Genomic DNA, 16,100 nt, shown 5'->3' with positions numbered 1-16,100 from the left:
TGTTGTCCTAAGGACAAGACCCGATCTAACTTTTGAACTATAGTGTGCAGGGTGGGTGCTAGGTCATGGCCCGTGGCCAACTCATAAACTCCTCTAGATTTGAAAGTGGATGATTCGAAGGGTCTATGAGCAGCAACATTATGCTGCTAAGAATTCTTGGCAAGGTTCTCAAAGAGAACCCATGCCTCATTCTCATGTTTGGTGAAAAGAGTACCTCCACATGATGCATTTACCATCGCCCTATCACGTTCAGCTAACCCTTCATAGAAGGTCAGAACCAATTGCCACTTAGGGACCTAATGGTGTGGGCATTGACGTAGCAGGTCCTTAAAGTGCTCCCAAGTCTTGAAAAATAGTTCCCCACCTATTTGTGAGAAACTAGTGATGGCTCTCCTAAACTAGTTAGTCTTCCCAATTGAGAAGCATCTTTTCAAGAACTTGTGTTGCATGGTGGCCCAGTTGGTCACCGAGTTCGGTTCTAAGGATGTCACCTAATATTTGGCCTTATCCTTCAGAGAGAACGGGAAAAGCCTAACGTGGAGAGCATCATCACCAAAATTGTGGATGCGGATGGTGGAACAAATCTCTAGGAGCTCATCTAGATGCTTATAAGGATTTTCATTTGAATTCCCATAAAAAGTGGGAAGCATCAAGATGAAAAAAGTTTTGATCTCAAATTGAGCCGCCTTGACATCCGAATATCGGATGTAAGATGGTGAGGTGTATGCACTAGGTACAAAGCAGTCTCTAAGAGGCCTAAGTGGTTGCTCCGCCACCACAGGTTGGCGGGGAGCTTGAGGTTCCAGTATTTGAATAATGGGAACCAGTGGACGTTCAACCATTAATTTAGGTTCATACGACTCTCCAGACTCATGATTCGAAGTGAGTTTCCCAAGGGACCTACAGGATCTCTCAATCTTAGGGTCTATTGGAACTAACTTAGGATCTAGAGAGCACAAACCTAGCATACACACTTGAAGCACACATAATCAATACTTCAGAGTATCCAAACAAAGAAAACAAAAATTAATAAAGACAAAAGAAAAGGAGAGCAAAGAGAAAGACAAAGCTATAACATGCTAAAATAGAAATTGGTTAATAACCGTGACTTAATCCCCGACAACGACGCCAAAATTTGTTAGGCTCGCCAAGGCTTGGATCCTTAACTACCAAAAATAATATTTATAAAACCTAACTTAATCCCAAATTTAGTAGAAAGTGGGGAAGTCGGGTATCAATCCACGGGGATTAGAGTGCAGTTATCAACCTTTTTCTAGATTAGTTTATTAAAGCTTGTATAAAAAAAAGTGTAAAGGTGGGATTTTTGTGGTGTTTCTAACAACTAATGGAAAGCATGTAAACTCTAAAGTACCCTACACCTACAAAGCGATGCTTCGACTTGAATCAGATGCTAGATGCCTTGCCTCTGACTACACTCCACCAGCTATCCATAGAAGTACTAACCCAAGAATCTCAGGCCAAGTGGGATAGGGTCATTTGATGGCACAAGGTAGCAAGGGTGCACCAACCGTTCGGAGCACGATCGGGAATCAAAGTATACTTTGTCTCAACGATCACGAACACCTCTGCAGTTTCGTAGCCAACTAATTTTATCTGGTAGAGACTGTAGCAGTGCTTATCCTTATCTGCAATCTTTCATTATAATCAAAGCAGTAAATCAAAAGTAGTAAATGAAAGCGATTCAAAGAAAACATAAGATGAAAGCAGCAAATTGAAAGCATGTAAAAATCATCCCTTGGTATTCGAGTTGTCTCTCACAAAAAACTATCCCTACGATGGAATGACCATCTAATCTACTCGAAAAATATTAGAGCACCTCCGGTTGTCACAGGCCATCAAACACCTCTTGCACAATCTAGAACTGATATTGAAATCTAATCTAACTAATGTACATTGGCTCTTAATGGTGTTCTAGGTCTGTCACTAAACTAAAATCAGCCAAAGAGGAACCCCTAGAACATATTCATAGCTAATATTTATACCCATTATGGTTTACAAGGTTTGAATTTGGAAATAGGAAAGTTTAGCACAAAATCTCGTGCATAAGATCGTTGCTGGAGACCAGGTCACACCCCTGTTTTTGTTGGTTGAGCTGCTGGTCGAGATGCTAGTTGAAATCTAAACCTGGTGGCCCCTCAAGGTCTTGCTGGTTGAGCACTTGGTCAAGAGTCTCGGTATTTAAATCTTTAGTTCAACTCATGAACTATACATGGTCGCCCCTCAAGGTCTTCCTAGTCGAACACTTGGTCGAGACTCTCGGTATTTCTAGGTTCAATAAGCTTCAGTATCTCGACTTCATTGCCCTTGAAGATCACATGGTCGAACAAAGTCTTTTTCTCTTTTATGTGTGTTGAGGAGTTAGGAGTTTGGCTAGACAGCTGATTTGAGCTTTAAGTATCCCAAATACTCCCTTGGCTTCTCGTATTGCATAACTCCTCAATTTTAACTTGTTTTTCCTAAAACACAAACAAACCTTGCATAAATCTGAAATATGATAACAAAGGGCATATACATAATAAAGAAGACAAAAAAAAGGTGAATGAGGGCTTAAAATCATGCATTTTAGGTTCTCATCACTAGTCAAATTATAGCTCATTTTTTGGGGTCTAGTTATATGTCTTATTTAATAACATAACAATTTGAATGAAATCAGGAACAATTAATCGGTGAATTATTTTAAATAAAGATCAAACAATTAATATAAATTTGAGTTTTCATTATCCATTTAACATTCACGTTTTACACATAAAAGAACTAACATTCAATTTTGTATTTTTACTTTATAAAATTTGAAATTTGAAATTTTAGTTTATGTTTTTTTTAACGCTATGTTTGATAGGTTTACTTGTAAATAGAGAATAATTTTTTATTGCAAATGTCATTTGGTTGATATAAAGTGATTGAATTGATTGGACCAGTCAATTTGAGAGTCAGTTAGGTTTCAGCTTGTTTAATCAAAATTTAAGACATTATACTAGTTTTATCAATTTAATTTATCAAATTTATGTTATTATAAAATATCATTTATTATAGGTAAAATTAATTTTTCACATATTTTTAATGGTTGACTAACGGTTAGCTGATGGAAAATTCATTTTATCAATAAAACAAAATCTCATGAGATTTTTTGGTAATTTTAGAAATTTAAGGGGTGGACTCTCATATGCAAACAATTGAAGGAGTGTTATTGGATTTTACCCTTTCTAAAATAGAGAAAGAAGAAGGGAGATAAAAAGAAAAAGGAGATAATGTTAATATTTTAATCTTGTATGTTACACTTATAAACATCATCTCCTTATATACAGATACCTTTTCATAAAAAGACTTTTTTTTTTAAGGTACTTGTTATGAATATGTTGTCTTTTTCTTTAAAGGAGATAATACTTAAAAATACCAATTAGAATATGTTAAAAATATATATTCTCAAATACAAATTTAAATTTATTAAATCATAGGCTAGTCTTTATCCTATACAGTAACATTCATTGTTGTTCGTGTCGTATTGATTAATAAAATTAAGGGTATGTCCTCAATAATTTAATATAATTATATTTATTACCATCTAAATTGAGCCGAATAGTGTTTATAAAAGTTGCTAAATCGTACACCATACCTTGACACATCATTGGACAATTTTATTATCTTGACATCTCCAACGTGACGTCATTTTGGCCTCTGACATGCCCCTAAAAAGGTCAACTAGACTTGTGATCTAAAACTTCTTATCCACTACATACTACATATATGGCAAAATTGACAGGAGTTATTGTCATCGTGTACTGTACTGTTGGAAGAAAAGACAATCAAATAATGAAGCAGGTCGGTCTCTACATACTTGACAAACTAACGCCCCCAATTTTTTGGACACAACTGTTAGAAAAGAATGAGACCAAAAATCTCCCAATCAAACATTAGATCTAGAACTGTCAACGACAAAATTAGTTGGAACTAGTGACATTAAAGCTTGCACCAAGCATTTGACGGACAAAGCCATTGATGCTATCCTACTAGCATTAATATATTAATAATATATATGATAAAGAGGTGTAATGACAAGTCAATATTTTCTGTACATGTTAGCAATTTTTATCAACACTGTTAGGTTCGATTTAGATGGTAAATATAATATTTTTAAATTATTGAGTATAGGTCCTCAATTTGATTAATAAGAAGTATAAGGATAAAAAAGAATCTTCCTTGATAATATAAGGACTAACTTTTAATTTCATCAAACTTTTATTGATAAAATGATTAGTTATAATAGTACACATTGACATGTTAAATTACGAATATAAATTATATTTTTTATTATTATTATAGTGTTTAGAATGGGCTCTAAAAAAATAATAACTATGTTATAACTCAAATAATATTTAACCTCTCTTTGTTTGAGTTATAGGAAAATGTGGCTTGTCTTGTTTATAAACCAAACATTTATTTTCAGGTGGGTTATAGTCAAATGTGTTGTTGATGTTATAGGTGGCTGGACTAAACTTTTAAAAAGCACCTAATGAAATGGATAATTTTTAGAAATTTTGAAACTTAATTAAAGAATCTCCTGAATTTTTAAATACTTCATCTTTTGAGCTTTTGTTGTGAAAAAAATGGTGCAACAATTACGATAAATAATACGGAAAGACATAGAGAGATAAGGAAAGCAAAAAAATGCACTCGAATTTAACGTGGTTCAACAGAATGCCTACGTACACGGGAGTGAGCGACGATTGAAATTCACTATCATCCAAATTAGGGTTACATTATATGTATTTATACTAACCCTAACTGTACAGAGGTATTAGAAAATTCCTCAACTACCCATGACGCCCCGCACCCCCAACCTATTAATTGTCCCAACCAAAAAAAAAAACAATATGATGCCGAACAAAATTGTGGACACTTTTCTTCCTAATTGGCTTTTGGAAGAAATTGTTGATGTACCTATAGAAAATTGTCGACGGTTTTCTTCAATCCAATATCCTAGTTTTCTTCAATTTGTTCTCTCATTACATGTGTTCCACTCGATATGAGCCATATATTACAACAATCTTCACATTGGTTAATATTCACCCCTTAGGAAAAAAGAAAACATAACCTGAAACTCCACTTGGGACAATAGGTTGGGACGCCTCCTATCTAGCATCTAGAGATGTTAATAAAGTCCAAACAGTGTTTGAATTTATCTATGGTACTAACAAACTCTATTAACATGTCTGATGCATTCTCAAAAGTGTGAACTTTCTCAAACAGTAGTTCACCAAAAGAAACCAATTTTCTAATCCTATGAAACCTCATATTTATGTGCTTGGTCCTCTCATGATACACCTGGTTCTTTGCCAAATAACCACAAAGCACAAAGCTTCCTTGGCAACCTTAGCCACTGCTATATACTCTAACTCAGTAGTAAATAGTGCAACTAGAGACTAAACCATGGACCTCCAACAAATAGGCGCCCACAGAAGAGTGAATAAGCAACCCGTCCAAGTCCCCTGTATAGTCTGCATCCACATATCCCACAACTAAGGGATTACCCTGTTGTCTTCCAAACATGATGTCATAGTCTAGAGTACTCTTCAAGTATCTAAAGTCCACTTGACTACATTTGTAATGACCTGAAATTCCATACCACTTTTTTTTTTCCAAATAATATATAAAATATACTGATAATCATTTTACTCTGAAGATGGCTTCAAAAGCCATAATCAACTGTAGATAACCACAGAAGATTTTACATGAAGCTGTATACAAGTTGAATCCTAACCGAGCCGATGCCTAAGTAGTTAAATTGGTGTCCCATTGCCAAGTAGGATTCGCACGGATAGAGCGAAAAAATAAAACTCCAGGTCCTAGCATACATGGTTTTCCTTTTGGATAGCAGATTGTTAAATATCCGAGTATCATTATGATTTTTTCTTCTAAGTAAGTTGCTAAAAATGATTCTGTTAGGTGTTATTTGGTTCACAAGATCCTTCGGGTTACTTGGCAATGTGATGCCCATGACATCTTATTCTCATGTTTGTTTTTAAGTTACGGTGATAACAACACTTCCTAGGGAATAAAGAATTTCCACAAAACATAGGAGTCCAATTGTTGCCCATTTAGTATCTTACATTCTTATGGGCATCTTAATTTTAGGATTAAACAGTCTCCACTATTTTTTCCAACTTATGGAAATATGAAAATATATAGCCGATACACATCCTCATCGACCCATCTTTCTCTTCCCCAAACAATTTTGGCGCCCCCCAGGGTGACACGTTGGGCCCGATTAACCCCTTATCCAACAAATCCTACAACTGTTCCCTCAACTCTTTTAGTTCTATCGGTGCCATTCTATACGGCGCTTTAGAATCCGATGTTGTCCTCGAAATTAGATCAATAGCAAATTCTACCTCACGTTCAGGAGGTAGTCCCGACAAATTCTCAGGGAACACATCAAGAAAATCTCTTACTACTGGGATATCTTCTATCCTCAACTCTCCTTTTGATACCGCCTTCACACAATCCAAATATCCCTAGAAATCCTCTAGCAAAAATACCCTCGCCTGAATGGTGGGTAACAATTGTGGTGGGGTGTGCATACGTGATCCCACAAATCTATACTCCTATCCTCTTGGAGGTCTGAATACTACCTCTCTTTGATAACAGTCCATACTAGCGTAGTTAACAGCTAGCCTGTCCATCCCCCCCAGAATTACCTCGAACTCATATATATCTAAAATTACCAAATTAGCTGGTAAATACCTCCCCTGAATTCAAACTGGATAGTTCCTGTCACGACATCTCCTGTCGCCTCAACATCTCCCGATGTCAGTGCATAGACTCGTGCTGGGGCGGTATTCCTTTGTTGTCTGCCTCGGGGTTCCAAGCAACCTACTCGGTATGGTCTAGGAGCAAGCATAAAACTGGCAGTGCTCAGAAATCTCTTGCCATGTGATCAATAACATGCCACTCTTTGACCTGACACTGTTCTGGGTGTCTCTTGTAGCATATGGAACAAAGAAGGGGCATCGGTCTATCTTGTACTGCTCGACCTCCCATCCCCTGTCTCTGACCTCCTCTGCTATCCTACCTCCTTCACGGCCCTAGACCTACTTGAAAATCTTGAGGCACGGGTCTTTTCCTCTGACTCTATGCCACAGCACCTCTCTATAGGCCACTCTCAGTCACTGTGGCTCTATCAACTATCCAAAAAGTCAAGGCCCGGAAGCTTACAACCTGCTCATAAAATCCCCGACTTAGGCTCTCCCCAAACTTCCTGGCCTTCTTTCCTTATCTAGCACTAAGTGCAGGGCAAATCGGAACAGCTCAATAAATCCAGTTGCATGCTGCTGTACCATCATATGCCCCTGCGTTAAATGCAAAAGTCTACCGCCTTCGCATTTCCAGTGGTAGCAGGGAAGTATCGCTCAAAGAACAACTCCCTAAAGCGGCTCTAGGTCACCGCTACAAGCTTAGTTCTTTGCTCCTCTACTAGTATCGCTGATCTCCACCAGCATTTGCTTCCCTAGTTGACTTGAATGTAGCAAAGGACACTTTCTGCTCCTCAATACAAGGGAGCACTGCCAACATGTCCTCAATATCCTAAACCCAATTCTCAGCCACTAATGACTCGGCCCCTCCGAAAAATGACGGGGTTTCATACATGTGAACTGCTCAATCATGCAGCTCCATTCCTAAACTCCTAGCCATTTCTACCATCACCTGCTGGGTGACGCTACGTAATACCATTAATACACTTAACATACTAGGATCCAAAAATAATCTTCTATGACCATTCATTTTATCAACCTCAATCCCAATTTAGGATTCAGTCCTACCACTAAGAAACAAGACCCAACGTTAGTTTACTATGGTTTTCCTAAGATCGTCACCCCAAGAAAACTACAAAAATAATCACAGAATTTCCTGCCTCCAGGCTGCAAGAACCGTAAATTCCAATCTCATCCTCTAACTACAATTGATTCATATATCAATCTACCCATCTCCAATTCTCCTCACAATCCATTTCTATACTCTGGTATTGTATTCCGCTGTTTACTAAATTCTGCAGATCCTAGCAACCTAGGCTCTAATACAAAAATGAAACGACCTGAAATTCCATGCCACTTTTTTTTTCCAAATAATATATAAAATATACTGATAATTATTCTACTCTGATACCCCTAAAATCACCTATACAATGGAAAGCATAAAGTCATACATCCATAATTATAATACCAGAATCTAGTATTAACCCAAAGCATACATAAATAATTATACATCATCCCAGCACCTTCTACCCAACACTCCTGAATACTACTCAAAAATACAATCCTCTGATAACACTTACCCTTCAAATAGGGTAGTGTAAATGACCTCTCTACCTACGAGCCTGATCCGCTCGTCTAGCTAGATCACCTGAAAAATGTTAATTTACTGGGATGAGACAACGTTTGGTAAGAAGAAATATGCTATTATTAGTGCGTGGCAATTGAGTCTACATAAATAATTTACTGATAAATAACTAAACTAAGATATCATATAAATACTATGCAACTCACACCTACATGGCTTAAAATACAATTGTATTATCTGAGTTTTCTATTTATCCATACTGATAAGAATATAATATATCTATTGTTCTTCTGTAAATCTGTATATATATAACTAAGAATTATCCATGAAAATTTGTATGTCGTGATTTAACCCCTCATGATAGGGTTGTGCGGCTCATAGGCTAGACTTAACTCTGGTTGGCCTACTAGGATAAGTCACCTGAATACTCTACAATCCTCAATCCGACCTTTACTGCAATCTCTCCAAAGGCACAGTATTGGTATTTACCTCATCGAACCAACCTCCTCAACCTAGAATACTTGGGAGACTGTAATCCCTCCATAGGCATGGTTGACGGAATCCACACACTATCTGAGATATGTGGTTACACTCTGATATGAAAATAGTAACGGTACCGTGCTCTGCTAATTGAATATGTCTGAAATAATTCATCAGGGATCTGACACTATATAATACTAATACATATAATTATCTTACTATTTCATCATGATTCCAAAATAACCATAACACTATAAATCTGATCTGAAATGTTGAAATATCTAACTGAAATAACTGTAATATCTAACTGAAATATATGAATGAATAATGTGTAATATCTAACTAAATAATCTGTAATGTCTGAGCATTATGGTTTTGGAAATCATGGAATTCTGTAAATATTGTAAAATATCTGTTTGTAAAATATCTGTAAAATATTTGTCTATATATATATATATACTATAATTTATAATTCTGTAAAATCTGGTACAACATATTTCTATGCAAAAAATACTATAAATCATAGTATTCTGAAAGACTGCATAAATTCTTAACTGTCCTGATATTAACTCATGCCATATAACTAAATAAAAACTCCCTGTATTGAAATCTATATTTTCTGATAATAAAGATAATTTATACCCCATAAAGCATATCCCAAAAACACACATACATTATTGATAATATTTCTGAAATTTCTAACATAGAATATTTCCCTTACCTGGTTTCCTGAACTACATGTGCAAGGATCCCAAAATTATACTTGCGATGCTCATCCGAACCCTGAATTCAATAACTCTAACTAAATCAAATCAACCCTAAATAAAATACTATTTTAACATTTCCTATGCCCATAAATTCCAAATAAATAATTAAACTCCCAAAATAACCAATTTTCTTATTTCCCTAAATCCCACTCTCACTTTGGTGTGGTACCTAGGATCCCAAAATTAAAAATTTGCTCCAACCAAAATGACGATAATTGAAACTAGGACCCCGTGGTGGTGCCCGATTGTCGATTTAGCTAAAGATCTAAGGAGAAATTGAATAAAAAGTGAGGGTTTACCTTTCCCTAGAAGTGGTGCCTACGTCGCTCCCATGACAAATCCACTCCAGTAGAAATGTCGGTGGCGGAGTTAGGAACCCAACGATATCTTCCATTTTTTGATCGATCGAATATTGGAGAAGAAATTGAGGAGAGAGGGAAGGCGCAACGGAGCAGTGAGAAATAGAGAAAGAAGAGAAAAAGAAGAAAAAATGTCTCTGCCTTCTTCATGAAGTTTTCACTTCTTTATATATATATATATAATCTAATCATTATTATATTAATCTTATATATATACGTATATGTATATCTATTATTTTACTTATTTAATAAATTCAATTTAATCATGTTTAATTAATTAATCCAATTTAATAATAATTAATTAATATTTATTTATTTATTATTATTATTATTATTTTACACTTCCATGCATATAATTTTATGGGGCATTATAGCATTCTAATGTTGTCGTCCCAGATTTGATAGAAACTTAGTCACCACACTGACATCTTGTGCCAGATCCCGTCTTGTACAAACCATAGCATACATCAAGCACCCCACTGCACTAGCATATAGAACCTTTGACATGTCTTGAACTTCGTCATCTGTCTTCAGACACTAGGCGGTAGACAAAATAAAATGATTTGCCAAAGGTGTACTCACTAGTTTTGCATTATCCATGTTAAGCCTCTCTAACACCCTCTCAACATAGCTACGTTGAGATAACCATAATCTCTTGGAAGCTCTGTCCCTATGAATCTCCATCCCAAGAATCTTCTTACTCGCACCCAAATCCTTCATGTCAAATTCTTTATTCAACAAAGGTTTCAACTTGTTGACCTCACTCATACTCTTCGCAGTAATCAACATGTCACCCACATAAAGTAACAGAAAAATAAATGAATCATCATCAAGGCTATTCACATAAACACGACAATCATACTCACATCTCCCGTAGCCAATCCGAATTATATAGGAGTCAAATCTCTTGTACCCCTACCTCGGAGACTGCTTCAGCCCATGAAATGATTTCCTCAATTTACAGACCAAGTGTTCCTATCGAGGCTGATTGAACCCTTCAGGTTGTACCAAGTAAATCAACTCCTCCAAAACACCATAAAGAAAAGCTATATTTACATCAATCTGCTCCAAAAGCATATCAAAATACGCTACCAAACCCAACATTGCCCTGATGAAAGTGTGTCTGACCACAAAAGAGAAGATCTCATCATAGTCAACCCCTTTCCTCTATGAGTAACCCTTTGTTACTAGACGATCCTTGAATATTTCTCCCTCTTTTTCTCATATTGTTTCTTTCTTCTTATATATTTATTTGATCCTATCGTCCTTTTCCCTTTTGAAAGCTCCACTGACTCCCATATTTGGTTTTTATGTAGAGACTTCATCTCCTCCACCATATCACACATCCATATACTCTTCTCTTGGCTGTGCACCACCTCTTGAAAAGTTGTAGGATCCCCGCTACTAGTAATGAGTTCATAAGAAACCAAATCTTCAAAACCATACTTAGTGGGTGGTTTGATAGTGTGTTTGGGCCTATCTATAGCTATACTATGATGCTGCTAATCTCCTGAGCTAGAACTCTCTATATTTTGAACATTGTCTTCTTTACCATGGATCTCTAGCTCCACCTAGACCACATACTCATTGTTATTGCAATTTTCTAGCGTCTGTTTCTCTTCTTCTTGAGTACGCTACAACATGACTTTCTTATTAAAAACCACATCTTTGCTAATCACTACCTTTTTTGTCTTTGGATCTCAGAGCTTGAAGCCTTTCACCCCTTTTTGATACCCCAAAAAGAAACACTATCTAGACTACACATCAAGCTTACATATCTCCTTACTAGAAACATGCATGTAGGCTGGACATCCAAACACTCTCAAATAAGAGTAGTCTACTGCGCTATTTGTCCACACCTCCTTTGCTACTTTCCCATCTAGTGCTACCTTTGGTGACTTGTTAATCAAGAAACAAGTTATATTCATTGCTTCTATCCAAAAGTTCTTTGCAAGCCTTGCATTCAATTAGAGACACCGAGTTCTTTCAGCTATTGTTCTGTTCTTCCTTTCCACTACACCATTATGTTGTGGTGTCTTATGTACTGTGAAGTGTCTCTTAATCCTATGCTTCTCACACAACTCCATGAACTTTGAATCTGTGTACTCAGTACCATTGTCAGACCTGAGGCATTTGATCTTCCTCCCAGTATGGTTTTCTACTTCAGCTTTCTACAACTTGAACTTGACAAACATTTCTGACTTGTGCCGCATGAAGTACACCGAAATCTTTTATGAGTAGTCATCAATAAAACTCACAAAATACGTATGTCCTCCCCATGATGCTACCCTTACTAGCCCACAAACATCTGTATGAACATAGTTAAGAATTCTCTATGTCTTGTGTGTGGCTGTCTTAAACTGCACCCTAATCTGTTTCTTAAAAACACAATACCTGCAATAATTCAGCTTGCATGTTTTTGACACCCTTCAATAGATTTATCTTATGAAGCTCCATCATCCCACGCTCACCTATATGGCCTAACCGCATATGCCACAAGACTCTACTGTCTGACTCACACTATGCAGTTGCAACTCCACCTACAATTGTAGTACCTAGTAGTCTATAGATATTTCCTGCTAATTTCTGCCCCTTCATCACTGTTAAGACACCTTTACTTACCATCATTTGCAGACTTGTAATTAAACCCATTGCAATTTAAAGTGCATAATGAAATCAGATTCTTATTTAAATTCAATATATGTCTAGCATCACACAACATTCTAACAACACCATAGAACATTTTAATTTTGATATTCCCTATTCTAGCAACTTTGCATGATGTATCGCTACCCATCAGAATAGAACCATAATTTATTGACCCGTAGGTGTCTAACCAATCTTTATTGGGTTGTCATGTGATAGGAGCATGTCGAAACTAGAATCCAAGAATCTATGAGATGATCGAAACTAGATGAAACGTAAAACATTTCCCCGTCACTGTCCTTTGAGTCTTCTTCTTCCATTACAATCGCATTCTTTGATAGACCCTCTTTATTCTTTGTATTCCCCTTCTTTTTCTCTAGATAATCTTGTTTTATGTGCCCCTTTTTTCCGCACTTAAAAAACACTATATATACTTCCTCCTCCCGAATTTAGACTAAGATTTATTGTTACTTGATCCGCTTTGAAACTTGCTTCCCTGACTTTCCTCATTACTCCTCAGAATAAGCCCTTCACCTTGTATATTTTCGCCACCTGCTTTTTTCCTCTGATGAAAACATAATAAAGCACTTGTGATCTCCTCCAATTCAAGAGTTTCTTTTCCCCACATCATATTTGTAACCAAATTTTCGTACGTAGGAGAAGCAGGTAGGGAATTTAGTAACATCAATGCCTTGTCTTCGTCTTCGAACTTCACATCAACTTGCTTCAAATTACTGATGATTTGGTTGAACACGTTGATGTGCTGGTTCAAATATGAACCCTCTAACATCTTAAGACCATACTGTTTCTTCTTAAGAGAAAGCTTACTTGTCAATGACTTGGACATACATCGACTTACTAGATGCAACTAAACTGCCGCTGGTGATTCCTCATCCATGACGTGAAACATCACGTCATCTACCAAACAAAGTTTGATAGTTACCACAACCTTTGCTTTCAGTTCCTTCCAATTAATGTCATCCATATCTTCTGGATATTTTTCGTATAACGCCTTCACCATGCCCTACTACACTAACAAATCTTTGACCCTATTCTGCCATAATTTGAAAATTTCAGATTCTTTGAACTTGACCATGTCAAACTTCATAGCAGATATCCTAGCCATCATCACCTATGCTTTGATACGAATTGTTGTGAAAAATGGTGCAACAATTACATTGAATAATACGAAAAGATAGAGAGAGATAAGGAAAACAACAAAGCACACACGAATTTAACGTGGTTTGGCAAAATGCCTACATCTACGGGAGCGAGTGGCAATTGAAAATTACTATCTTCCAAAATAGGATTACATCATATGAATTTATACTAACCCTAACTAGACAGAGGTATTAAAAAATTCCTCAAATACCCCTATACCATACCACGGGGGCGCTGCCCGTGCACCCCCAACCAAATAATCGTCCTAGCCACTAAAAACAATATGTTGCCAAAAAAAACTGTCAATGGTTTTCTTCCTAATTGGCTTGTGGAAGAAACCGTCGATATACCTATATAAAACTGTCAACGATTTTCTTCATGCCAGTTTCCTAGTTTTCTTCAACATGTTCTCTCTGTACATGTGTTCCACTTTATATAAGTCACATGCTACAACAACTTTTAAGAACTACAAAAAACTCTCTGAAATTTAATTTTATTGATAAAATAAACCTTACATTAGTTGACCATCAGTCAATCGTTAAGTTTAGTCAAAAAAAAAATTATCCTTAATAAAAGATAATTTTATCCTTTCATTCAATTTTGATAATATAAATTAAGAAAATGATATTAATTTAATAAATTAAGGCTGAAAAACGGGTTAGTTGTGTATAATATGTTTTTAAAATTGAATTTATAAGTAAATCAAACACTCGACAATTAGTTCGACTCAATAAGTTAACATAAATATGACACATAATTAAATTATTATTACAAAAATTATAATATACAAAAAATAAATAGTACTAATAATTTAGAAAAAATACCTTAGATAATTATATTATTCCAAAAACATTTGTTATTTATATTTCATCCTAATTAAATGACTAAATATATCTTTAAAAATAATATATAGTTTAAAAATTGAACCAAATTGACTGGCTAGTTGAATTATAGCTCATTTTTTTGGGGTCTTGTTATATGTCATATTTAATAACATAACAATTTGAATGAAATCAGGAACAATTAATCGGTGAATTATTTCAAATAAAGATCAAACAATTAATATAAATTTGAGTTTTCATTATCCATTTAACTTGCATGTTTTACACGTAAAAGAACTAACATTCAAGTTTGTATTTTTAATTTATAAAATATGAATTTTGATATTTTAGTTTATGTTTTTTTTAACACTATGTTTGACATGTTTACTTGTAAATAGTGAATAATTTTTTATTGCTAATGTCAATTGGTTGATAGAAAGTGATTGAATTGATTGGACCAATCAATTTGAGAATCAGTTAGGTTTCAACTTGTTTAATCAAATTTTAAGAAATTATACTAGTTTTCTCAATTTAATTTATCAAATTTATGTTATTATAAAATATCATTTATTATATGTATAATTCATTTTTCACATATGTTTAATGGTTGACTAATGGTTAGTTGAAGGAAAATTCATTTTATTAATAAAACAAAATCTCATGAGATTTTTTTGGTAATTTTTAGAAATTTAAGGGGTGGACTCTCATATGCAAAAGATTCAAGGAGTGTTATTGGATTTTACTCTTTCTAAAATAGAGAAAGAAGAAGGGAGATAAAAAGAAAAAGAAGATAATGTTAATATTGTAATCTTGTATGTTACACTTATTATAAACATCATCTCCTTATATAGAAATAGAGATACCATTTCATAAAAAGAGACATTTTTTAAGGTACTTATTATGAATATGTTGTCCTTTTCTTTAATGAAGATAAATACTTAAAAATACCAATTAGAATATGTTCAAAATCTATATTATCAAATACAAACTTAAATTTATTAACTTCAATTAAAGGAAATCATAGGCTAGTTTTTAGCCTATAAAGTAAGATTCATTGATGTTCGTGTCATATTGATTAATACAATTAAGGACATGTCCTCAATAATTTAATATAATTATATTTACCATCTAAATTGAATTGAACAGTATTAATAAAAGTTGCTGAACTGTACACCATACCTTGACACATCATTGGACTATTATATTATCTCGACATCTCCAAGGTGACGTCATTTTGGCCTCTAACATGCTCATAAAAAGATCGACTAGAATCATGATCTAAAACTTCTTATCCACTACATCCTACATGGCAAAATCGACAAGATTTATTGTCATCGTGTACTATTGGAAGAAAAGACAATCAAATAATGAAGCGGGTTGGTCGCTACGTTCTTGACAAACTAATGCCCCCAATTTTTTTGATACAACTGTGAGGAAAGAATGAGGCCAAAAATCTCTCAATCACATGTTAGATTTAAAATTGTCAACGACAAAATTAGTTGGAACCAATG

The 16,100-nt window shown here is 35.1% G+C and overlaps 1 non-coding gene across 1 annotated transcript; it reads left to right on the top strand.

Annotated features, from left to right (window-relative positions):
• The first annotated feature begins 294 nt into the window (after positions 1-294).
• Positions 295-400, top strand: LOC131159057 (small nucleolar RNA R71). Its single transcript, XR_009137671.1, has one exon. It is a non-coding gene; the product is annotated as a small nucleolar RNA R71 (small nucleolar RNA).
• Positions 401-16,100: the final 15,700 nt, after the last annotated feature.

The sequence above is a fragment of the Malania oleifera genome, chromosome 6 (genome assembly GCF_029873635.1).
Source record: "Malania oleifera isolate guangnan ecotype guangnan chromosome 6, ASM2987363v1, whole genome shotgun sequence".
NCBI lineage: Eukaryota > Viridiplantae > Streptophyta > Magnoliopsida > Santalales > Ximeniaceae > Malania > Malania oleifera.
The sequence above is the reverse complement of the archived record's forward strand: the minus strand, read 5'-3'. Positions and strand labels throughout refer to the sequence as shown.